We start from the raw sequence: 24,836 nt of genomic DNA on the forward strand, positions 1-24,836 counted from the left end.
ATATTTAAAATAAAGGAAGCTTTGCCTCTTCTTTGTTGAATTAAGTACAAAAAACTGTGCCAAATGGGAAACCCTAGCTATCTGAACTCTCATTTTGTGTGTAAGCTGTCAAATAGCCTCAAGCAGGAATCTCTTACACATTCCCATTTTAAGCCCTGCACACTGGCCTCCCTCAGCCCTGACCTGGAGTGGCCAGATTAGATGGGCAGAGCTCTTAAATCTGAATGTGGATTCAGGCCCTCACTCAGCTCCCAATAATAGTTCACTGGGCGCCAATGTTAGCGGTGGTCTCTTACGATGTGGATGCCTGTCCAGCAGGACTTGGGCTGTGACCAAAAGCCATTTTCCTCACGCCACAGAGTAATGGTCAGATGGTGACTGCTGCTCAGCCCTACTCACCAGCCACAGCCACCTCCAAGGGAGAGTTTCACTTCTTCTGTTCATCCTGCCAGGTAAATCTGGTCAGTATACAGATATTGCCTGGGCTGAAATTCAGTGTTTGATCTTCAAGTCTTTGAAAAAGCAAACAAAACAAATAGGACAAGAAAACCACATTCCTGCTATTTCTCCCCCATAGCTCGGTTCTTTTTTTCTTACTCTGACATTAATTATTCTCTGTTTTATTGTACTTTGGTATTTTACAGTATTCTGACCTTCGGTCATTAGTAGGGACTACGTTTTTACACACTGCATGTTGCATTCATATATTGCCTTTTTCTGGGAGTCAAGTACTTTTTAAATGTTTCCCTGACTGTCTCTCCCCTGTGTAAGCACAGAGTCCCATCCTTCTCTCTTTTCACAGAAGAGGAATCCAAGACACCTAGTCTGAAATAGTGCAGTTCTGAGCAGAGGGTCAGACCAGAAGTAAAGGGTTGGAGACAAGCACCCAAAAAATAAATCCAGAGAGATAATTCCTTGCTGCTAATCATTTCATGGGATGTGGAGGCCTTTGCCCTTGAGTTCGGTCTAGAAGAGTCAAACAGTGTATCTCAGGTTCAGTGTTAACACAGACAGACAGAAGTTTATTCTGGATAATGCAGACTTCCTGGACTAAATTTTCTAGAAACACCAGATTGTACCAACTTGTTTCATTCCTCATTAATGAATTGCATTGTCCTATAGTACCTGAGGAAACATTATTCTTTAAGCCACAAAGCAGTATGTTTCAAATCATGAAGCAAATAAAGATATAATTGTGTGCATGTATACGTGTGTATATGGAGGAAAGCAGCCAAACACATATAATTATCATTTGGTATCCACAGAAGAGTGATTCCAGGATGCTCTTCGGATACCAAGACCCACAGATGCCAAAGTCACTTAGATAAAATAGTGTGATATTTACACATAACCTATGTGCAACCCTCCTGTATGCTTTAAATCTTCACAAAATTACTTAAATTATTGAACCTGACATAAATGCTATGTAAATAGTTGTTATGCTATCGCTTAGGGGATGCCAAAGATAAAAGTCTATACCATATGTATCAGTAAGGATGCAGTTTTGCTAAATATTTTTGGTCTGCAGTTGATTGAATCTGTGGATGCAGAACCCAATCTGGAAAGCTGACAATGTATGTCAACCATGTCTACTCTTAGAAGTCTAATACCCAATGAGGATATTAAAAAAGTAAAGGAAGCCTCCCCCAAACTTGAAAAGCAAGACTATTGATGCTTCAGATGTTACTGTGTTTCTTTTGGCTGCAATTAACAGTCCTTCCAGAAATTAAAAAAACGCATAAACATTTTTTATTAAAATAAGTGTGGATCACTATGATATTTTAGCTCAGAAGCAAATACAAAATTACAAATTTTTGTCTCTAAAGCATACTCTTAGAATGGAGGAGCTTGGCATTTCTTGAGGTCTGACTCATTCATCTTATAGAAAAAGATAGTGAGGCCCAGAGAGGTTGAGAAAACTCTCCCAGGTCGTGTAGCTTGAGTCCAGACCTTAAAGGTGATGGTCAACTTCAGCTTCTCCACCCTTGTCTGAGAGACTCACTGTGTCAACTATGTCACAAACAGTAAGCTATTGAGATTTGTGCACCCCACAGCACTTCTGTCTCACCTCTTCTCTTGCTTCTCCCTTGGGAAAATCCAATTCAAATAATTATGCCCACGTTCACTGGTTTCGTAGACTCTCCTAATTGTTCTCCAAACTGGTATAATTGATGTCTACCAAGCACTGAAATTGTCCTCTGTATTATATACAACCACATACTTTTTCAAATTTCTAAACCTTGTAATGCTTGTGTTACCTGCAAACATTGGTGGAGCACAACAGGGGAACAGATCCAGTCACCACTGACCAAAGCAAAGAATAAACACAGTTTCCAGCATGTCTGAGGAGTGAGTTTCTGATAACCTAACCGTTTCAATTGCTATGTTTCCTTGGACCCATTTTCAAAGTACTTGAGTGAAGTCCCACATGCAAATTATCTTCCCTGAAAAGAAGGCCTTCTCTGGCAGGCTGGCCTTTCAGCTTCTGGGGCAATGCCATGGAGACACAATGTATTTTTAACATCCTTGTTTTGTTCTTGTCTTAACTGACACTAGTAATTTGAGAAATGTAGAGGGTATTACTGAATATAAATTTGAAGAAAAATAGCTCTTTAAACTGTAATGGTAGAAGTGAGATGAATATTCTATCAACGATGAATCAAAGTTTAGATTCTCCATGTGGGTGTGCACCTCCCCAAAAACACAGTCTTGCCATGATACTTTCTTCCTGACGTAGCAGTCCCAAGAACCGCTCTGCAATTTGCAAGCAATGGTGCCCTGGGTGATAGCAACCCACTCCCGTGCTCATTTAAAAGCTCCTGTTACAGAATTTTTAAATGTCAAACCTACAGATGATAGCTCAACTACCTCATTTTGTAGAAAAGAAAGCTGAGGTCTTGAGAGTAAAACTATTTGCCTGCGACTATGAAACATGTTAAGCCTTTATTTAAAGAACCCGATTCTGAATCCTTAACAGAGAAATCTTCTCTCTGGCCTTTCAGAGTGGTTAACCCTTCCCAGCTCTCATTCTCTTGTTTACACTTAGTCATTCATGCTTAAATTTATTCCTCACCCCTCCCTCCCTTGCTTGCTTCCTTTCTTCCTCCTTTTCTCCTTTTCTTTCTTAGATATTCATTACTATATGTCAGTCATTGTGATGAGCTCTGAAATACGAAGAATGGAGTATGGTCCATGACTCAAAGAACTGCTCATTTTTAGAGAAGACCGACATGGTACCAACAGGTCTCGACCCATATGGTATACGTGGTCCTCTGTCAGCTGACAGCTCACCCATCTCTCCCACTTGTGTTTCATGCTCCAGCCTTTTGAATTCCTTCACTCACTGAATGGACTCTTCCCAGTTGTGCCATCACCTATGACTGCTCTGGGACCAATGCCTCTCCTCTGCCCTCCTCATTTGCCTGGCACCAAGGCATCCTTCAAGTGTCAGTCTTAAAGATGTATTCCCTGAATGACAACTAGGTTAAGTCTCCCTTTTAATAATAATAATAATTTTCATAATGCCTCTCCCTCTCTCCATTGGTATTTACAGTAAGGACAGTGATTAGTATCTGACCTACTCCCTCTTATGTCCCCAGTTACTTAGTTCAGGATTTAGCACCTAGTAGAAATTCAATAAATGCCAATTTAATGAAAGAATCTGTTTAGCATACAATGGAAACAGAAAAGAGAATGATTAATTCTTCTCAGGAAGGTAATCAATAGATGTCATCTATGTTTAATTCATTTGAAAGGTTGAGATCAAATTTCATAAGATCAATTGGATACTTATCATACTTAATTTTCTACCTTTCTGTTTTGTAAAAAATAAAAATAAATAAATAAAATAAATTTTGATCAGCATCGATGTCTTTCTCCACAGGGGACATATATCAAGACCTCCATGAAATCACAAATAGTACCGAACCTTACATACAAGCACTTCCTTACCCCCAAAACTGCTCTAAAAACTGAGTGGCTACTAAGTGGTCTGATACCTGGATGGCTGCTAAGGGACTAAGGGGCAGGAAGAAGATACAATACACAAAGCAATGAGTCACATCTCAAGTGGGACTGAGTGAGAGAGCACAAGGTTGAATTCAGTACAGTGCACAATTTAAAACTTCTGAATTGTTTATTTCTAAAATTTTCTACTTAACATTTTCAATCTAGAGTTAACCATGGTTAGTTAACTGAAACCATGCAAAGCAAAACCATAGAGAAGGAAGAACTACTGTATTTTACTTAGGTAGCTTTGTAATTCTTTACATACAACCCTAAAAATCCAAATGAAAGTATAAAAAGAGAAAATGTTTTCATATATGTGAGTATGTTGTAGTCTTCTTCTTCTTTATATGAATATTCATGTTTTACTGCAGAAATATCAATGCTGTTAATCTTTACTTATCTAACTTTGTATAAATGTTGTCCTGTGGCAGAAATGTTTGATGTTGAAGCTATCCCAAAATATCATATTATCCTAAATTTGAAACATGCCTAGCCCCAAAAATATCTGAGAAGGGAATGTGAACATGTATTAATTTACCATCTCATATAGCATAAATTTTGTCCATCATCAAGTTTTGTATTTTCAACTTTCTCCTTGATTAAAATTATTCCCAACTGGGTATAATAGAGGTAAAATCTCATAGAAGTAAGAAATTTAAAGCTCCAGTAAGTGGCAGCACAACATGGACTATCACTTACCAAAGCTGAGGTGACCAAACATTGAAAATGAAAATCTGGAACTGAGAAATCCTCTTCTGGCTTCATTTTAGAAGTTTGTACTATTGGTGAGGTATAATGATCTTACCCACATGCTTCATTTTATAGGAAAGAAAATTGAGGCTCAGGAAAGCCAAGTATTTGTCTTACACAGCTGGTTTGTGGCTGGCTAGACCATTGTTGCTTGGCTCCGTGTTTAGTGTTTGGGGTTTTCCCTTGATTTTATCATTCAATAAACAAAATGGAAATATAAAAAGCAGCATCTAAAGACCAAGAAGAGAAGACATGCTATGATAGCTTCACTATTTGTATTTGCAGGAACACATTTTTGCAAGGGGAGCCTGATTCACAGGCCTCAAATGACAGGAGCAACCAGGACCACCACCCCTTGGGCCAATCAGGAGGGTAAAGTGACTGTGACAAGAGCTTGAGAGTGAAAGTCCGGAGACACTGGGTCTACAGGCAATGTGGAAAAGACAGACTTCAAGCCTTTCAGAGATAATACCATCACTATTCCAGAATGAGGCTCTAGAAGCTAAAATACAAGGGAAAATAATGTGCCTAAGATTAATCTAGGCCAGGAAGCTTTCTAACAAATGAAAACACAAAAAGTTGAAGATAGACATTAGCAGGGGAAAATGATAACCAAACAAAGAATTGTTTTGAATACTTACAAAGAATAATACTAAAAATCTCTGTTTAAAGAAGAATTTTAGTTATTGTCTGGGGAATAAAAGAGAAGATAAAGTAAATCTGTTTATCTGTTTGAGATAATGGTGAAATGTTGATGAAAGTCTGGGAAGTGAAAAGTCTTTCAATTTTCTGAAAGCTGGAATGACCTTGGAGCTAAAAGAGAAGGAATGGAAAAAACCAAAAGAGAATTCAAGTCCCACACAACAGAAACACCATCTAACTTCTCTGAATGAGCTCCAGACCCTGGTGATACAGAATAAGAAGATAACCAAAAGACTTTGCTTCCGAGCCAATGGGAATAGCTGAGCATGTAAGTACTATGCAAGAGCAATGACTAGAAAACAGAATGTGTTTACTAGGGACAAATTATACCTGCTGGGTTCATTGTCTACTTAGGGAAGTAACTCATAGACAAAGGGAATTATTTCATGAACTCGGTGGGTGAAATTGGCCTGAATGCTTTATAATTAGGGAATTATTAATCAGGTGAGAAATTGGTGCTAACCAAAAGCACCATGAGAGGAAGCCTTTCACACAGAAACCACACACAAACTGTCTAGTGACTTGATTGGGTTATATGGTTGGCAAGCTCAGCACTCCCCAAAAGGAATTCATGCCCCATTCACAGAATCCAGAGCCCCCGTGTGAGGCAGATCTAACCCTCCCCTGCTGTATCCTGATCAGCTGCTCCGCTCCTGGGTGTTGTGTTCATTTCTTTACTATACTGTAAGACAGGCTGAATTCAGAGGATGGCAATTAGAGATACAGGTAGTAATCAACACTATATTTTCTGGAGACATTTTAAAGAACTTAAAATTAAAAGAAAAAAAACACCGTAAGACCTTTAAGTAGGGTTTTGTCTCATCTCATGAGAAAAATTACTCTGTGAGGTCGAAAGATCAAAACCTCAAGGAGACAGACTGGTTCTCCAAAACTAGTTCTCCAAAGAACAGAGCCACATCACCTATTTCTATCTTCGAGCTGTCAGTGGAGCAGGTCATTGGCTGAGTGTGAAGGAGGCTTAAACTGGGAACAAGGTGTGCTTTGTGCAAAGAGTTTTAAAATTACATCTTACTAAAGCTGTTCTCAAAAAGAATGAGAGGAGAGATTTCATCACTTTTTCTTCCTTCTTTTCATATCTCTTTGGGTTAATGTAAAGAAATTTAAAATATTATTGAAAAGTAGACAACATTTTTAAAAATCTGAAAAGATGGTATTCATGTTTTTAGTCTCTCAACTATGAAAATAGCAACTGAGGCTTATATTACACCTCAGAGAAGCACAGAATAGTTCTGACCATGTCACTTGCCAGCCTGTTTCTACAACACACAAAATCAACAGCTTTAGATCTACAAGAGTGTAACTCTGATAAACCATTCATCCAAAGCCCTCTACACAGAACTTTGAGTTATTTACTCTAAATTATATTCAGATTTTGGCAGGCAAACATCTTGGACATAAAATACTTTTTAAAAGCACTGATTTTTCCATTAATCTCAAAGCATGAGTGGAGTTTTTTTTTAAATGTCCATTGAGTGTCCACAGTGGAAACTTAAGGGCCACCTACACATTTCCTTTTAATGTGTATGTAAAAAGGGCTCCATGAGTAGATGCATATGTGAGAAAACCACAGATGCTGAATCTAGAAAAACTAAAATAAAAATATAATGGAATAAAAATGACAAATAATCTGCTTTGTTTTTCATAATTCTTAAATAAGAATGCATTAAAATGCCACTTATTTAACATGCAGCATCAGTTCCAATGCTAAGAATGTTTGCCAGGGAGACCATTCGCACATCCCAATAAATGTCTAAAATGAAATCAAAACCCTACATGCTCCATTTTATCCTGACATGCTTTTAGATGATAAATATGACTGAGTGGCAGCTTTGCCACTATCTGATGAAATTCAAGAGTGTTTAGTAATCTTTTGTAGACCACATCATGGAAGATGCATTAGAAAAAGAATGGGTTACCATATTTCTACTACCTCAAGATAGGAGCAGGAAGCTGGAAACATTTCCTGGTGAGAGGGAAACAGTGAGGCAAGCTCCTCTCGTGGAAATGTTTTCAGAGAGCCCGTGAAGTGTGTGGAGCTTTCTGGCTGGCTGATGGCAGGGGCTTAGTGTGCAGCGTACGAAGCCATGCATCATCTGAGATTGGCCCACACTTCCAGAGCAGAGCTACCACAATCCCAGATGCCTGCTGTTTGCTCAGAGACACAGACGTACTCTGCAGTACCCAGAAATTAAGGAAGATACAATTCATGGTATGAAGATGTGCTTTCTGGAATGACCATATTTAGAATTTTCCATATATATTATGAAAGTTTTGTAGTAGGTACATTTTGTTCTCCCAATTAAAACTATGTATGTTTTTTATTACTTTGTCTGAACATTCCCTTTCTTTTTCTTTTTTGCAGGCTGGACCAAAAATGATTAAAATGCACAGATAATCTCTGTACATACTATACAATTAATCACAGTGGCAGTGATGCATACTCCAGATGTCTTAATGCAAATAGTCGTCCCCAAATGCCAGTGCAGACTGGGACAAGACCATGATAAAGTTTTTACTGGTGTATCACAAAGTGAGAAAAGTAAGAAGAATATAATAGTTTGTTTGAAAAGGTAAGTATAATCTAATCTTATAGTATTTATTTTGAGGTCATAGTTATTGCTATTAAAAAGCTCCCTAAGAATAGAATTATGTCAGTGAGATGGTTAAGATCTTGTCTGAGGTTACACACAGCCAGGAGGTAGAAAATCTGTATCCAGACTCAGGCAACCAAAGTCTAGAGTCCACTCTTGACTCTTGGTTAATTAATTAACCAGTTAATATTTCTTATGACCTTTTTGTATATCAGTTTCTCCCACTAAAAACTGCAAAATAATGAAATTTCTCTCCTCAGTTTGTGACCATTTAATGAGATGTATTATGAAAAGATCTTAAATAGTGCATGACAACTACAAGTTCAATATAAACGACTGCAATATAAATTAGCATTTACCCAAAGTCAGACAGCTAGCAAGTTTCAATAATGTAACCCAAACTCTGCTGTGGAGCTGGCACCTACCACTGGGTGTGCACACCTCCTGCTGTGGTGTCACATGGATTCACACCACGAAGCCCAAAAGGAGGGTGAGTCACAAGGAAGAAGTTAACTTAGCCGCATCATCAGTTTCAAAACTATCAGAGGCAGCTTCAGTCAACCATGGAAACGGGTAGTTGTCTTGTTAGAAACCGAGACACTATAATTGTCCTGGGGTGGGGGGGTAAGAGCAGGGAACCAGGTGGGCTGTATTCCCCACGGGTCCCAATACTTGTGCAGCTGTTCAGTGGCGCTAAAGGGCTTAAAATAAAACAGCACAATTACCAGCATGACCCAACTCTGTTTTGGCTCCTGCAAGAAAGAAAACGTTTGTAAAAGGAACATTTGTTGATTTTTTTTTTTTTTTTAATGCTAGATTTGACACAAGTTACCGGTTTGATTCTAAAGACTTAAAGTCTTCAGGGTAAGAAAGTTGTGTTTCTCAAAAGCAGGTGTACGCACTCATACATACAGAAAAGCATTTTCAATCTTTGGGGCTCTATTCAGGACAAAAGCATAGGAAGCAGGTTCTTAGCTATATGAAAGGAAGGAAAGAGATATTTTGAGTTTTCTTCCAAGTGTCTCTTACCTGGGAAACAACCTGAAGAAAAAAATTGATAGAGTTGAGGATTTAGCTCAGTGGTTCCGCCACCTGCACAAGGACCCGAGTTTGATTCCCAGTACAGGAAAAAAAAAAATTTGATGGAATTTTTCCTTGTCCTTGGTCCTACATCTCTATGTTTTGTCTATTATTACTTGCATTTCATCAGCTTAATGTAAACCTCACTCCTCTTGTGGCTGCCAGACTAGGAAAAACTATTTAGCCTATCAGGAAATCACCAGCCCTTTGAACTTATATCTTGATGAGTGAAAATTTGATGGGAGAATGAACAAGAAGGGTTGAGCAAATGTTTTAGGATCCGGTGCATTTTGTTATTCATACAGCTGATCACCAGAGCATGGCTTTGCCAATCCATGAGGCCCTGGCTAAGCAGCCCAGATCCACAAGGCTGGCTACTTCGCAGCCTCTCTTGCAGCCTCCAGCTCACAACATGGTTCAAGTCTTTCATCGCTTGTCGTAGTTTTATAAATAACTCCAACCATATGAAAGATTTCTCTTTCTTTGCCTGGGAACCATATTTACTGTACCATAAGTTGTGGTATTTTGTTTGGGACTTCGTTTTTAATTAGTTTTTCTTACCAAGGACACATTGTTGTTGAAACAGATGTTAAAGGGCCCAATAATACGTCTGGGCTGCCAAAGACAAAATGGAAACAGGGCGTATACTGTGCAGAAGAAATGACTGTAATGGGTGGATGATAAAGTCCAAATAATAGAGCAAATTGACATTTCTGAAATGTAGCAATTTAAGCGTGAGCACAGACTTCATGCATCTAGCACCGCCCTTCTGTACTTTCCCCCTTCTTGGAGTAATCAAACTGAAGGATAGGCTCAGGGTGGGGCTCCAAGCCCATTCCTTCCCCAAATCAGCACACTAATATAGGATGTGTGTTCAAGAACTACAGCCCAGTTGACTTACAAACTGGGCCTGCAAGACTCTCTCTCTCTCATGCACAACCCATTTGCAAAATTAGGCAAAAATAGCCCCATGTAAACTGTAAACTGGTAATGTGTTTGGAATACAAGCCAAATTTTTTTCAAATTAGTAAACATCACGTATGAACACAACATAGGTTCACCAGAGTGGTATGCCTGTAAACGCTGTAACATCAGCCTTTTCAGGGCGGGAGAGGTCATGATTTGTGTTTTCCAGTTTTCACAGTGTCAATTTTCCCACCATGATTGATTTCAAGGTTCCAAGATGATATCACTGAAGCAGGGCTGGAAAGGGCTGCACCGCAGACTCCCATCAGTATTCCCACCACAGGCCTAAATGGCATGGAGAGCACTCATATGAAGGAATGGAGAAGAATTAGTAGGTGATGAGCTTTGGGAACTTATTGCCTTACTTTTATTTTTTTTTTTTTTGCCTTACTTTTAATACAGTTTATTTCATTGCAAATTCATATAATTTTAGCTGTTAATTGTGACTGTGCTTAACAACCACCTCTTGAGATTCCTGAAAATTTGAGAATTGACTTTCACGGCTACCTGGAGCTGGCCTGGCACATCGCCCGTCTCTGTCACCGTGTAAATGGCCATTTGACACTTTCTAGTCTGTGGTCCTGAAACCAGCAGTGCTGGCATCACCTGAGCTTTTGAGTACCTTCCCACACCTTTCAAATCATAACCCACATGTAACAAGATCCTTGGCTATTCTTAGGCTCCTTGAAGTCTGAGAAGCACCAAACTCAGGAACAACTTGAATGGATGCTAAATTAGGGAAATTTGAAAGTACATATACTCGATCTTTAAGTACTAGTATAAGAGGGATTTTAAAAGAAAACCACCAGTGATCATAATTTTCAAGATAGCCTCAAAACATTATGCCCTGAGATTTTTGTCCAAGTTCTGGATAAAATGAATGGGGACATCCCAATGGCTTGGGAGGCAGGCATTCATCAAGCCTCTTGAGTTTCCAGAGTTAGCCTTTTGTGAAATTCATCAGGAGAATGCAGTGGAATAATGATGTGACCTCTCTGTACCTCACATTTCTCATCTATAAAATGGGGTGATATTAGTAGTACCCACCTGGCTCAGTGAGTATAAGAAAGAACGAGATTAAGCGCTCACTCTAGCATTTTAAAGAATATGTAAATGCTAAACAAACTTTAGAAATTATTTATATTTCCTACAGGGGAATAATGCCAAGCCATTCTCTCCATGTCAACCCTAAAATGTGTTCAAAAACAAGAAAGCCATGTTTTCCTTGGTAAGCCTTTTAAGAATTCTCATTTTGATTAGAAATTTTTATACTGTTCTTATTCCCTAATATTCATAAATGAGCATAGTAATTGCAATCATTTGTAAGATATATCCAAATGTCAGAGTGATATGTTCCAATTTCAAAAATCGTCCGGGGTATTTCTGGGAAAGGGTCTTGCATTCAGGAGTTGTGTTGCTTTGTTTTGTTCTGTTTGTTGTTTTTTGAAAGGCCAAAGAAGACAGGATCTCTTCTGTCCACTTTCATCCATCTGTGGATGCTGCCTTGAACTCTATGACTGAAGGAAAGTTCTGAATAACAAAAGAAAACAGAAAAATTCTGGATTTTTGTGATGGCTCCGAGCTCCTGCATTACCAAAACTGAACATCTTGGAGCAGATCTTTCCAAGGACTTTTACTATTCAGCGTAATTAATAAATAGTCCACAATGTTTAAACTGGGTAGGGTTAGTGTTCTGTTATTCCCCAGGCTACATCTAAATCCATACAGGGGGAGTTTTTTCTTTTCCTTCCTTTCCTCTTCTCTCTTCTGTTCTCCCTCTTTTTCTTAAGCTCACAGTAAATACCAAATTTTTTAGACAACCAACACTATCTATTTGTATATATAATATGCTCATATGCAAGGTATGATTAGAGCTAAAATGTTCCAGAAAGTTGTAGCCAGCCCACTGGGCATTCAATTTCAAATTCTATGCTTTGAGTAGATCTTCTCTTAGTTACCCTAGTGGAGACAGCAACTGTGCAACACAGTTAAATCAGCCCAAATCCAAAAAATTACTAAGAAAACATGAATTTATTAAACTGAAGAAAAAAATAATCTATTATACTGTTTGCCATCATGAAGTTTAAAAAAAAAGCTGTTGATATATATTTTAACATTTGCAATATTCAGCTAATACTGTTGATAAATCTAGCTCCCCCCTGCTTATGTATGTAATCCTGGAAATATTTCTTCAGTGATGACTTATAAAGGTAAGTTAGACTCCTGGAGTTCTAAGCAGGAAGAAAGAAAGGGCAATGACTGTATTACAGGACCTGGCTACATGGCTGACGAAGAACCACAGAAACCAAACTGATGACAATGAGGAAATCCAGAGACTGATAAAAAAAAATAAAAAGAAGAAGAAGAAGCCATTGGCAGACAAACAAAAGAAGAAAATGTGGCAGGGTGTGGTGGTGCACGCCTATAATCCCAGTAGTAGGGAGGCTGAGGCAGGAGGATTACCATGAGTTCAAAATCAGCCTGGGCTACATAGTGAGTTCAAGGCCAGCCTGAACTACGTATGGAGATCCTGTCTCAAGAAAGAAAAGAAAAGGAAAAAATAAAAGAAGGAGAAGGAGGAGGAGGAAGGAGAAAATAACAGACAAGAAAAGGACTAAGAAGACTGGTTTCTCTCTTCTCCCACCCTCCAGTCTTCCAGGTCAATTGCCCATAGTCAGTGCTAGCCAGAACCCAGCTGCCACCAGCTCCTGGAAGGCATAGCCTGCAAGAATCAAGGTCATGAGGCAATGGATCTGAAGACAAGAGACACAGGATCTTCAAGGACTTTAACATTTGAAAGTCCTATGAGAAAATTTCTTCATTGACTAATTTTCATAGGAGTTTTTTTCTCAATCCTTTTGAAAATATTACAGAGGAATATGTGGGCCGAAGTATTTTTTTCGACCTTAGTAGATTTCCAATCAGAATATTTAAGAATTAATTCATTGACCTTGAAGAAAAGAGATTACTCTGACTCCACTTGGCAAGTAAGAGCTCCGTTCAAAACATTCAGCAATGAGCCTATTCTAATCAGATACCAATGTCTACATGGACAAGTGGGTACTGTCAAAGCTTAGAAACAAAATAGGGATAAACAGGGAGCACAAGTGAGACTGCATCTGTTCTCTCTCCCTCTCTCTCTCTCCCTCTCTCTCTCACTGAACTAAAATGGGGAAAGGGAAGGGGGGGGAGGGGGGAGGGGAGTTAAGGGAGAGAGAGAAAGGAAGGAGAAGGAGGAAGAGCAAAGGAAATTTGCATTTGAATCAGGAGCATTTTAATTACTACACAAGTCAAAACAGGGATAATAAAGATGACCATTAAGATTTCAATCCCATAATTATTCATAGTCTTTCAGCATTTTGCTTTCTGAAGGAACCTATTCACTTTCCGTGGTCTTAACTATATTTCTCTTAGCTCAGTTGAAGCAGATGGTTGTAAACTCTTTTTATATACCTGAAAAGTACTATGTATCTTACTTCTTCTATATAATTTTTATCTTCAATCATAGTAACACATTTTCTGAAGATCCGGGTTTTTTATTCCCCATTTGTCCGTCTTTTAGGGTGACCTTTCTGGAGCAGAGCTCCAGTCAAAAGGGAAAGGTTCCAATCTCATTCTCAATTTCAGATTTTGAGAAGCAAAGTCCAATTTTAATTAAAATTGAAATCTCACAATTCGGGTTAGAAGAGCACTTTCTCCATGGATTCTTTGGAAGGTTATCTTTTTCTAAGCTATGTAACTAGGAAATGAAACGGATCATCAAGAAAATTCTTGCAGCCTTTTTTCATTGTCCATCAAGGAAATGTTTAGCTCATATATCAGTTCACTTTTTTTCCTTTTTGTATAAATGATTTTTATCTACAAAACAAGATGACCCAGGGCACTAAGAAATGACTTGTAAGTCGATACTAGAAAGTAGGAAAAAGAAGGAATTTTAAACAAGATGTGTATAGGAGATTGAATACCAATTACTTGGACAAATTGCATACTTTTTACCCTACATAGAAAATCAACAATATGCATGCTTTTAAAAAAAAGCACATGTATTTAGTGAGTGTTTGGAAACACAATGAGAATATTAAAGTTTATAAAGTGTTGGTTGGTTGCATTAGATGGGTACCGCTACTTCATGAGATGGATTGATGAAACACCTTTATTGCTGTCAGAACTCAATACAACAGTTCTCATTGAACAAGAAACACTACAAAAGTATTGTTTGGCAAAAATTTAAAGTCATGTTTCATATCAGTATAAATTATGCCTAAGGGCTTGTGTATGGATAGACCACATATTAACTCCAAAAACTGTGTTGTGGCTCTACCCTGAGGAGACACTCAAAGCCAGGATATTGAAACGTTTGAATGTGTATGAGAATATTATATGGATGACTCCCAACAAGAATGAAGAGCAAGAACAGGTCTCCCAGAATACCCTGAGCACTTTTCTAGAACAGCACATGCTTTAATGATCTATTTACATGCCTGTCTCCTATACTAAATTTTAACTTCCTTCAAATTAGGAGTTGTACTTTTTAATCTCTATCCATAGTGCTAACATACTTCAAGCCACATTGGGAATTTTAATCATGATTTGAAATAATGGAATAACCAAATAATATTTTGCTCACTTGCATTAAAACCATTCGTAAGGATAACTGGAAAGGCACAATGTCATAGAATCTAATTCTCAGATTTGGGCTGAAACACTGGCTTTTTAAGACAGTATCTACCTTTATTCTACTTGTTTAGGGAATTCCCAGCATTACTGACACTCACCATGCTATTACCTGGATAAACAGGCAAAATTTGAGTTTCCTTTGCTCAATAAAATAATTAAATATATTTATTGAGGCAAAGTCTTAAATTTCTTATCTTGGCTTATGAATCAGTAAGATTTGTGATTTGTAATAAAATGTTTGGAGCCACTTGGTAAATCATAATAATTGGTCAGTGCAGACCATTGCCATTGAGAATTTATAAAAAATCTGAACTTTTAAATTGGTACAATATCAAATTAATACAGTCATAAGTTTTTAATTTATACAAAATTTAGACAAACTATTTAAATTGTGGTTTCAAATGCTGTTTTTCTATTCTCTTTGATTTTTAGTTCTGTAAAGATTTGCATATTGAATTTCTTGAAGCAAAAATATATTACATATGCTACAAGGAATCTCTGAATGACACAGTCCAGCGCTCAGTGGTGTGGGTGTTAGATGCTTCAGTGTCAATTTGCTATTGGTATTTGTCTATTTCAATGCCAAATTTCCCTAAGCTATGTAAAATAGGTTTTCTTACTAAATTTGGTTTTGTGGCCTCCTCTTTCTGGATCTCCAATGGTTTCTGATATAATTTTTCTCCCCAGCTTTTAAAGTTGTTAAATTAATAGTCATAGGCAATAAACAGACTAGTCCTTCTCTGAGAATTTTCATTGCCACATCATATGTACAGAGTAGGTAATCCATCCCGACCACTTTGCAAGGGAAATGACCTTGCTTCTACTGCCTGCAGAAATCTCTGGCCTAGGCACCAAGACAGCCTAATTAGGCCCAGGTAATTGTATGGATAGCACATGAGCCAAAGGTAGCCAAGTCATATGCCTGCCTGTGACATTTGTAGTGACTCAGGTTGAAGAAGAAGAAAAAGAGGAGGAGGAGGAGGAAGAGGAGGAGGAGGAAGAGGAGGAGGAGGAGGAGGAGGAGGAGGAGGAGTCATTCAGTTGCTTTTCTGAATTGGCACCATAAAAGTATGGGTCACAACAGCTTATTTTCATAGAAGTGAAAGTAATAGTAGAGCAGAAAAAGTTAGCAGGAAAGAGAGGAGAAGAAAGGGGTTGCCAGCAGAGGCAGAAGTGTTCCAAGACAGAGACCATAAACCCCTGGGAAACCTGATGCTACTGTTCTCAGAATCACCTCCTCTCCCTTGGCGCTTCATTCAGTTCCAGCACGTGTGTCCTTCCAACAGTTTCCCAAAAGTGAAGAGCTTCGCTTCTTTTCTGGTAGTAAACACAAGGCATCATAAAACAAAGTTTTTAAATACAGTAATTGTGTAAATTAAAAAGCCACTGTAACACCAATAATGTTGTGCTGGCTAGCCAACTTGACTTGTCCTGAGTGTATATGGTATTCACACATGGCTTTTCACAGCTGGTGTGTATGTAGCCTGCATTTTTTTTACTTGGATGTCATGAACGCATTTCCATGCCTATAAATATAACTTTGTAGCATTATTTCTAATGGTTCATAATATTCCATTGTATCCATAAACCATAACTTCTACCAGAAATGCTTTCACGGTAGACATTTATATTGTTTCAAATTTTATTTCACAATAAATAAGGCTGCAATAAATCTACTTGGGCATTCATATTTTTACACGTATTTTTATTTAATTGTTTTCTTAAATTTTTTGAAGTAGCATTCAGGAAAAATGGTACACATTTTTTATTTTTATTTATTTTCATACTCTATAAGTTTATTTTTAACTGATGCACAAAAGTATAAAAATTGTACACTTTAATTTTTGATTTAATTATAATGTTAACAATTTACATCATGAGCTGTTCATTTTCCCAGACCATACCGACACAAAAAGCATTGGTATTTTTCCAATTAGAGAATTTTTTAAAATGCTATCTTATTCCTGTTGTAATTTGTTTTACCTTGATTATTAATAATGTCTTTGACTATTTATATTTCTTCTTATGAAGCAATTGTTCATAAGTTTTGCCCACTTTGCTACAAGAATTTTGATTATTTTCTCATTGATTTCAAGAGGTTTTTTATATGTTAAGATTATTAATAGTTTGTCTAACATATATGTTGTGGCCATTTTCTGGGTATATTTGCCTTTTAGTTTGCTTAAATTATCTTTTGTAACCAAAAGTTTAAAATGTTTCATAGTCAATGTTATTAACCTTTTATTTATGACTCCTGGTCTTCTTGTCGTTTCACCAAAAGTATATATCTTCATTTGCTTTTAGGATGTTTATGGCTTCACTTTTTGCATTTATATATTTGATCCATCTGGAATTTATCTTGATATGATTGAACTAAATATCCAATTTAATTTTTCCTGCAATTTATAGTTAGTCCAGCACCATTTATTGAATAAGATATTGGTTTTCCTCTGGCTGATTCAAAATGCTACTTTTATCATGTATTAAATTCCATGAGATATATTGGAATGACCATGTAGCACAGTGGTGAAGCAGTTTGTCACTAGAATTAGAAAGACTCATGTTCATTCAGACCCACAGTATATCTTTGGGTGAGTTACTAAGTTAACTTGTCTAAATCTTTGTTTCTTTATGTAAAATGTGGAGATAACAATGCCTTATAGAAACATGAAAGGATTAAGTGATATGTATCCAAAGCACTCAGCTCTGTAACTAGCTTTACGGAAAATTCAGTAAAATTCCGGTGCCTGCCTTGCAAGTGCAAGGTCCTGAGTTCGATCCCCGGTACCAAAAAAATAAAAAATAAAATAAAATAAAATTCATTACTAACTATGCTTGGCCTTATTGCTCAATTTTCTTTTCAGACTTATCAATCTGTTTGTTCTTGTGCCTATGATTCATATTTAATGATTGTCTTTAGAATATAGGTTCATAACTACTAGGGAAAATATCTTACATTAGTTTTTTTCCTAGAATTATCTGAGTTTATTATGTGATCGACTTTTAGGAAACTATTCCTTTCAAGTAAGTTGAGTGGTCTAATTGAATTAACAGATAATCTCTCTGAGCTTCAGTTTAAATATATGCAAATTGGTCATAATATTTACTTCTTGGTGTTACTGTAAGGATTGGATGCGAATACAAATAAGTTGTATAATAGAAGAGCTGAAGGACAGATATTCAATAATTGATACTATGATTATGGCAATCTTTATTCATTATTTATCATAATTTTTGGGTAAATTATTACCATAATACCTTCATGGTTCATAAAAAATGGAAATCAGAATACTGGATTGATAATGCTTACTGTGCAAAGGTAAGTTCCAACAGTAAACTCAACAAGACAAAAGATTCCTGAAGTAGAGACATGGGTTTAGTACAACTGTTAGGATATGTTGCTGAAGGAAGAAGAAAAGAAGGAGAAGATGAGGCATCTCAACTTCTATTACTCCACTAGGCCCAAAGAAAACACATTTGGTGCCACAACTGCGTATATCTAGGTGGTATATTATTACCTTCACCCAAATATATGTATATCAGGACACAAATGATATGGAGAGTATTTGCTACTCTTATGACACTATGTCCAGAAAGTAAAATTAAGAATGTGTACCTTTTAAGTATGCTGCTGGACTCCAAATTAGAACTGTGTTGAGAAAAGTAATCAGTGAGTCATTTTCTGAGGGTTAAAGATCTCTGGAAAAATACTAAAAATTATTGGGTTTCTATTCATTCATTCATTCACTCATTCATTCATTCAATCCCTAATTCATTCCCAGAATCTCCCGTTACAATTCCGTAGGTCATTAAGAAAAAATAATTATACTTTTTTTCTCTCTGAAAGAGAGGAAAAGAAAGAATTTTAAAACTCTGGTCCAGATAAATAGCAAAGGTGATGTTATTTTTAATGGCTCTTTCAGGGCAGAGGAATTCCTCATCCAAGCCACCCGCACGAAATATCTAAGGAACAGTATCCTCTCACTCTGAGCGCAAATCTACTAGTTAAGAGGTAAAAACCAGAAATAAGAAACAAGGGCCAAATCTTTCTTCTGCTGTTGTTGTTAGTAATTTTCTATTTTAGCAAGTGCATTACTGCCAGTTGATGCTAGAGTGTAAGAGTTTAAAACATCTTCGATGCACTGTGTAATATGCCATCTGGGTAATTGTGAATATTGCAGGCAGTCACCTTACTTTTCGGTTCTGAGGTTATGTTCATAAAGAGAACTGCAGTTGGTATCACGTTGCACAGGCTCCCGGAGCTCCGGAGAGAATAATGACACGAATCAATAATGCTGTCTGGGAAATGGCTTAGAATAAAATATTACAGAAGGGCACGAACATCACCCAGAGGGAGACTTCAGCGCTGATTAAATATGGCTGCCTCAGCTCTCTTCCACGCAGTGACAGATGGGGTAGGACTGCTTACTTTGGCTTTTGCTGCATTTTTCTGAGCTAAGTTTACTCAGGTAGCATGAAAACACTGCAGCGCGCGCCAGCTGTTAGCGTCGTTGCGCTTGAACGCCCCCTGCAGGCCAAAACTGCAAACACAAGTAAAGAATTCCCTCTTCACACCTTTCAACGGAAGCCAAAGCTTACAGGGAGTTTCGATTCTTGATCCTTTTCAGAGCAAAAAGAAATCAATAAACAAAATAAAGCACTTACATATTGAGTTCCTTTCACAAATTCCCACATCCAAAGGAAAAGAAAAGGTAGTTCATTTTTTTGAACTAATGAAATTTCTTAAATAGTGGACAAAGAATTAACAAAATACTCCAAATAGAAATTAGAATTTAAAGACTACATAAATGTCAACTTTAAATCATGTTTAAGTGCGTAAAAGAAAGTATGCAAATCTACACTGCCAAGCGTCAATAAACTGTTCTTTCTCTGTTTCCTCGTGTGTGAACTACTGAGTTTTGAAAACATATCGTGCCGTGCCACAAAAAAACATAATGTTCTCCAACTCGACTAGAAACTTATCATAATGTCGAGCTAAAAAAATTTCAATGCTACATATCCTACAATAAGATTTATCTTGCCAACCCTTTTATTTTCTCTTGTCATAAAAGCAAACAAACAAAACTCACTGTATCCCTGGGAGTAACAAGTGTGGGTGGTAGAGACATAAGATACCCATGATTTGGACCCTGGAGTTCCTCTGTGTGGGAGTGCTCATGTCCCTGGGTACCCTGTGATTGGAGACACGGGTCCAGAAACCCTTGCTGCCTACTCAGCTCTGTTATGAATTTGATTGAAACCATTAGCTGGAATATAATGCATTCCATGTGTCAGCCTTATTTGGCATATAAAAAATAGGGTTTTTAGAACACATAATTATGATAAACCCACTAAAGATAATTTATGTTTATCTCTTTTTTAAAACTAGGACTCCTTCCACATATATATTTTAGGCAGTCAAATGAATATTTATGTATTAACAGTTAGTTATGACTCTGCTCTATAAATTTACACTTTCAGCCACTTTTTCCAATACCTTTTTCATTGGGAATTTCCAGTATCTTTCTGGTAGGAAAACAGCTTAACTTTTTTTCAGGCTACTTATGCCAAAAAACTGTTCCTTGATACCTAGACATATTTGGAACCCTTCCTTGCATGTAGTCCCTGAATTTTATAACAGTTGACTAGTAAGCATTTTGAGTTACCAATCTAAATCCCCCCAAGCTCAAGCTTAATAAACATGTGCATTTAACACTTTTATGTCCATCTTATAGAAATTTAGCTAGTGTCATATAAGAAACTGAAGAAAAATCAACGATACCTTGGAAATACTAAAGGGTGGTAAATCTAAAGTAAAGTGGTCAGTCACAACAGTTTCTAATTCAGATAATGAGGTAAAGATGCTAAATCACATCTTTCAGTGAAAGATTTTCTCTAAAGATTGAGTCAGCTGTGCTTCTCTAAAACATGACAGACAGCAAGAAAAGGAAGTCCACAGTATGATCAAAAACAGAGTGAATGTTTAAATTTTAAAAATTTATTTCAGTAAAAGATACATTGCCATCCATCTCCCTCAAAATATTCCACCTCACATTGAACACACTTATCCTATCATTCCTGCCAGTTTCTAAAGCCCTTTACAGTTTGCATTGATGGCAATTCCTCACAAATAAAAACATTATGTTATGCCTTCATCTACCTTATTCACCATGTCTGGCACTGTGTGACTTCTGGCTCTTCCCCAAAGTCAAAATGGCCATGAAAGGTAAACATTTTGAATCAATGCAAAGTATAGCGGCAGCCAAAATAATGCAACTGAAAAGACAAAAGTGCACTTCCAGAACTGTTTCAGAGAACAGCAAGAACAATGGGACAAGTGTGTTTGAGGTGAAGAGGAGTATTTTGTTGGAGATTGATGGCAATGTTTCTTTTACTGTAACAATTTTTAATTTAAACATTTATGCATTTTTATTACACTTTGTGTAGATCTCTCCCACACAATTTCCTCAACCCATTTTCCCGGAATCAGACATGCTGTAAGAAATCAGTAGTTGAAAGCCAATTTTCCATTATTTTAAATGGAAAAAAATGTGCTACATATTAACCCCAAACCACCAATATAAGATTCCTATATATCAAAAACAAACACTAAATTAGAATATAAAAGGTATAAAACATCAATTGCTAATTGCTCAATAGTTGATACTGCAGTTAACCAGAGGTGCTCTGTGTGGAATAAGGTAGCCTTCCTTAACACTAAGCAGCTCCTACATGTAATTGTGATACTTTGGTAGATGGAATATAACACAGGACTTTTCTTACACATAAGTTTGGGGGAACAATTTTTTTTCCTTTACAAATATCAAATGAGGTCATACTGAGGAGACATCATATTTAGTTATCAGAAACCAAGAGACATTCTCTCAGGAAAACACTAAGTAGGGGAAGGACTCCCTGCAAAGGGAGTTTACCTGGCCAGTAGGACCCAATAATTCCAGGAGCCACTTCTGGAGGAACGGATTGCTCTCTTTCTAGACAGCAGCAAGCCCGAGTGTTATGACTCTGTGATCACAAAAGCCCACAGACATTTACCACCAGCATTCATTTCCAGAAGCTATCATAACAAACTACCATAATCCAATGGCTTAAAGCAGCAGAAATTCATTCTCTGACAACTCTGGGGTCTGAAGTCTGAAGTCAAGTGTCAGCCGGGTACTTCTCTGAGGAAGAAGCTGATCCATGCCTCTCTCCAACCTTCGGGTGGCTTCGAGCAGCCCTTGGCATTTCTTGGCCTGTGGACAAGTCCCTCCAATCTGTCTGCATCTTCACATTTCCTTCTTCCCTCTATCTTCTCCTCTCTCCTCTAATTCTTGCTCAAATTGAATTTTAACTTAATCACATCAGTAAAGACCCTTTTTCCAATTAAGCTTACATTCACAGGTTGAGTGGATATGTCTCTAGTGGGGAGAAGGACACATTCAGCCCATGACACCATCCAAGCTTTAGTTCATCTGCTAACATGTCAACTCTACTTGAATTCAGAACTTCTTTACCCACTTCCGGTACCACCTCTGTCCTCATTATTATTTGCTGGCAAGGGAAGCTGGACTTTATTTACATCTTTATTGGAGATAAATTAATAAAAGTAACTAATTCTGTAGGATTTAAACCAACACAGCATACACATCTAAACATGATCTGAATGAGTGACCCTGTGGCAGGCACGTGAAGGTCTCTCTGGAATTTTGTCAGGAATTCTTGTGGTTTTTCTGACTTCCTGTCGAAACTGCCTCTACTACACCTCCATTAAAACAGTCAACTAGAAATCATTCTAAGTGAGAAAGACTGTACAGAAAAACGAAAACAAGGGACCCCTCAAAAGAGCATGCTTGATGGTTCTCTAGATTTTATCACAAGTGGTTAAGCAAAAATTAGTGTACTTAGGATAGTCCACCAAGAAAATGAGCTCCCAAGCTTGACCTAGTTTTTACTCACATAGGAAATAAAATTAAGACATGATGTTTCCAAACGTGGACAGATAAAGAGTTTATACATTTTCATAAGCACGTATTAAGGCACTACGTGTGTACAATGTACAAACGAATATTCATCTCTATCTCTGTGGAAGCATTTTCTTCTTATCAAGTGACTTGGCCTTTCCGAGTTCTCCCCACCCCCACTCTCCTTTTTTTTCCTCCTCTTTTTTATTTTTTTAAATAAAGTTTTCTTTCAAGTCCTCTACTGTTACAGTGTTTCAGCCATCAAAGTCCCCTCCTGGCCATTTGCATTTACCTTGTGACTCTGACCCTTTGTGAAGCTGAGCATTTTCAGAGAAAGCTGATCCGCTGGGTCCCCAAGGATGTTATTCTCATTTATTCACGCAGCCCTTTGAATGGAGCAGTCCTCGCTTGGCAGCCATTCAGCAGGCCAGGATTCAAAGAGCACACAATCCTTTTTCTTCCAGGGGCCTTTCAAAACACGGCCGAGGTTTGTCGAGGAGGCTTAATGGATGTCAGTCATTTAGCATGTTACATTTCATTCATGGCTGCCAACGAGCATGATGAGTAGAGAAGGAATAAAAGAAAACAGGCAGACAATGGGGCTGACGGATAATTTTCCAAGCCTTTGTGACGTGACATCGTAGACGGCATTTTTGAGCTGCCATGGCTCATGATGAGGGAGTTGAAATAGAGGAGTTAATGTGCTTGTATTTAAAGCCTCTCCAAAGCCTCCTCGACAACTTCAGAGCCAAGATTTCAGGAAACCGGGATCAATTTGAAACGTAGGTGCTCGGGATGGGAGACAGCTGCGGTGGGGTGCAGGAGCCCGGCTTCCCCCTCCCCAGCCGAGGGGATGGAAGGGCGGAGCCCCTTTTGTGCCATCTGCACGCTCACCTCTGACAGCTGACTCTCCTTTCCTGAACTTCAAAAATGTGTGGGGACGGGCTCTGGACACCAGCAGAGACCAGCAGTACAGGAGGGGACCAGGGTCTCAGTGACGGTCTCAGGGGACAGGGATGGGGCTGCAGGCTGAGGCTGGGGGACGTACCTGCGTACCTGCCAACTGGTGTGTCACAGAGGGGCTAAAGTTACTGGCTGGTCAATTATCTGATTAAAGAGAACCTTTCATTTGAGGCTTTTTCCCCCTTAATCCAGACTGAAATCTAAACCTTCTAGTAAGTTACCCAAACTTTTTTTTTTTAACTTGGCCATAATCAACATTTGGTGGAAAAAATGATAAAGAAAAGGTACAGGGAGAAACACTTTGTTACTGGCTACAAGCCAAAAATTGTACTGGGGTTTTCTTTCTTTTTCTTTTCTTTATCTTTTTCTCTTTTCTTTTTGGTAAGACATCAGAGTTACATACTTGAAACTACTGGCATCAGATTTAATCTTATTTATCTTCACACATACACATACACAGAGAGAGAGAGAGAGGTAACAGGCTAATTGTACTTTAGTAAAATCAATTGATTAAATAAGGTACCAGAGTTCCCCAAAAGCAATTCATTTTTTATTAGCTTTACAATTGCATTGAAATCCCTTTAAATTATAGAGTTCATGAATTATGCTTGTGTCAGGCAGCATCAGAACTACATTTTTAATGGCTCTTGGATTCCACAGAGGGTGTTGTGGTTTGAAAATAACAGAACAATGTGCTGCCGCTTCACCAGCCAGTTAATGGGCTGCCCCATAGTTAGAGGCCCCAAACCACAACAGGGCGCACTGAGCTGAGGCACCCTGGCCAAGGCTGCTGGCTGCGACCTCACAAAGACAGGAAAAGCAGTCCACATTTCTGTTTTCAGTGCATGCTGAGTCAACTTCTTGAAGTTTTACTAATAATTTCTTCATAGTTTATGCTATCCTGTTCACTTTAACTTAAGAATGGGAGAGGAGAGAGAGAGAGAGAGAGAGAGGAGGAGGAGGAATGAGAATGCAAAAGTGTGAACTCTGCAAACAGCACTACATAAGAAAAAGTTTAAATGCCAGACCTAACTGAAAAACCATTCTGAATCTCCAGATGAACACTGGGAGGTTTCAAGAATAGAAAAGAATTCTGGTCTGGGAGTGTAGCTCAGTG

The 24,836-nt window shown here is 37.9% G+C and overlaps 1 non-coding gene across 2 annotated transcripts; it reads right to left on the reverse strand.

The window, feature by feature from the left end:
* Positions 1-9,210: 9,210 nt before the first annotated feature.
* Positions 9,211-23,908, reverse strand: LOC101709655 (uncharacterized). 2 transcript variants are annotated; one of them, XR_015442513.1, is made up of 5 exons: positions 23,651-23,908; positions 23,049-23,301; positions 18,412-19,415; positions 16,030-16,112; positions 9,211-11,648 (listed from the first exon to the last, which is right to left on the reverse strand). It is a non-coding gene; the product is annotated as an uncharacterized LOC101709655 (transcript). The 2 variants fall into 2 exon arrangements; XR_015442512.1 differs by lacking the exon at positions 23,651-23,908 and having other exon boundaries at positions 23,049-23,308.
* Between the last annotated feature and the right edge of the window lie 928 nt (positions 23,909-24,836).

Source organism: Heterocephalus glaber, unplaced genomic scaffold (genome assembly GCF_053883595.1).
Source record: "Heterocephalus glaber isolate CG9 unplaced genomic scaffold, H.glaber_assembly_v1.0 deba00001550, whole genome shotgun sequence".
In the NCBI taxonomy this organism is placed as follows: domain Eukaryota; kingdom Metazoa; phylum Chordata; class Mammalia; order Rodentia; family Bathyergidae; genus Heterocephalus; species Heterocephalus glaber.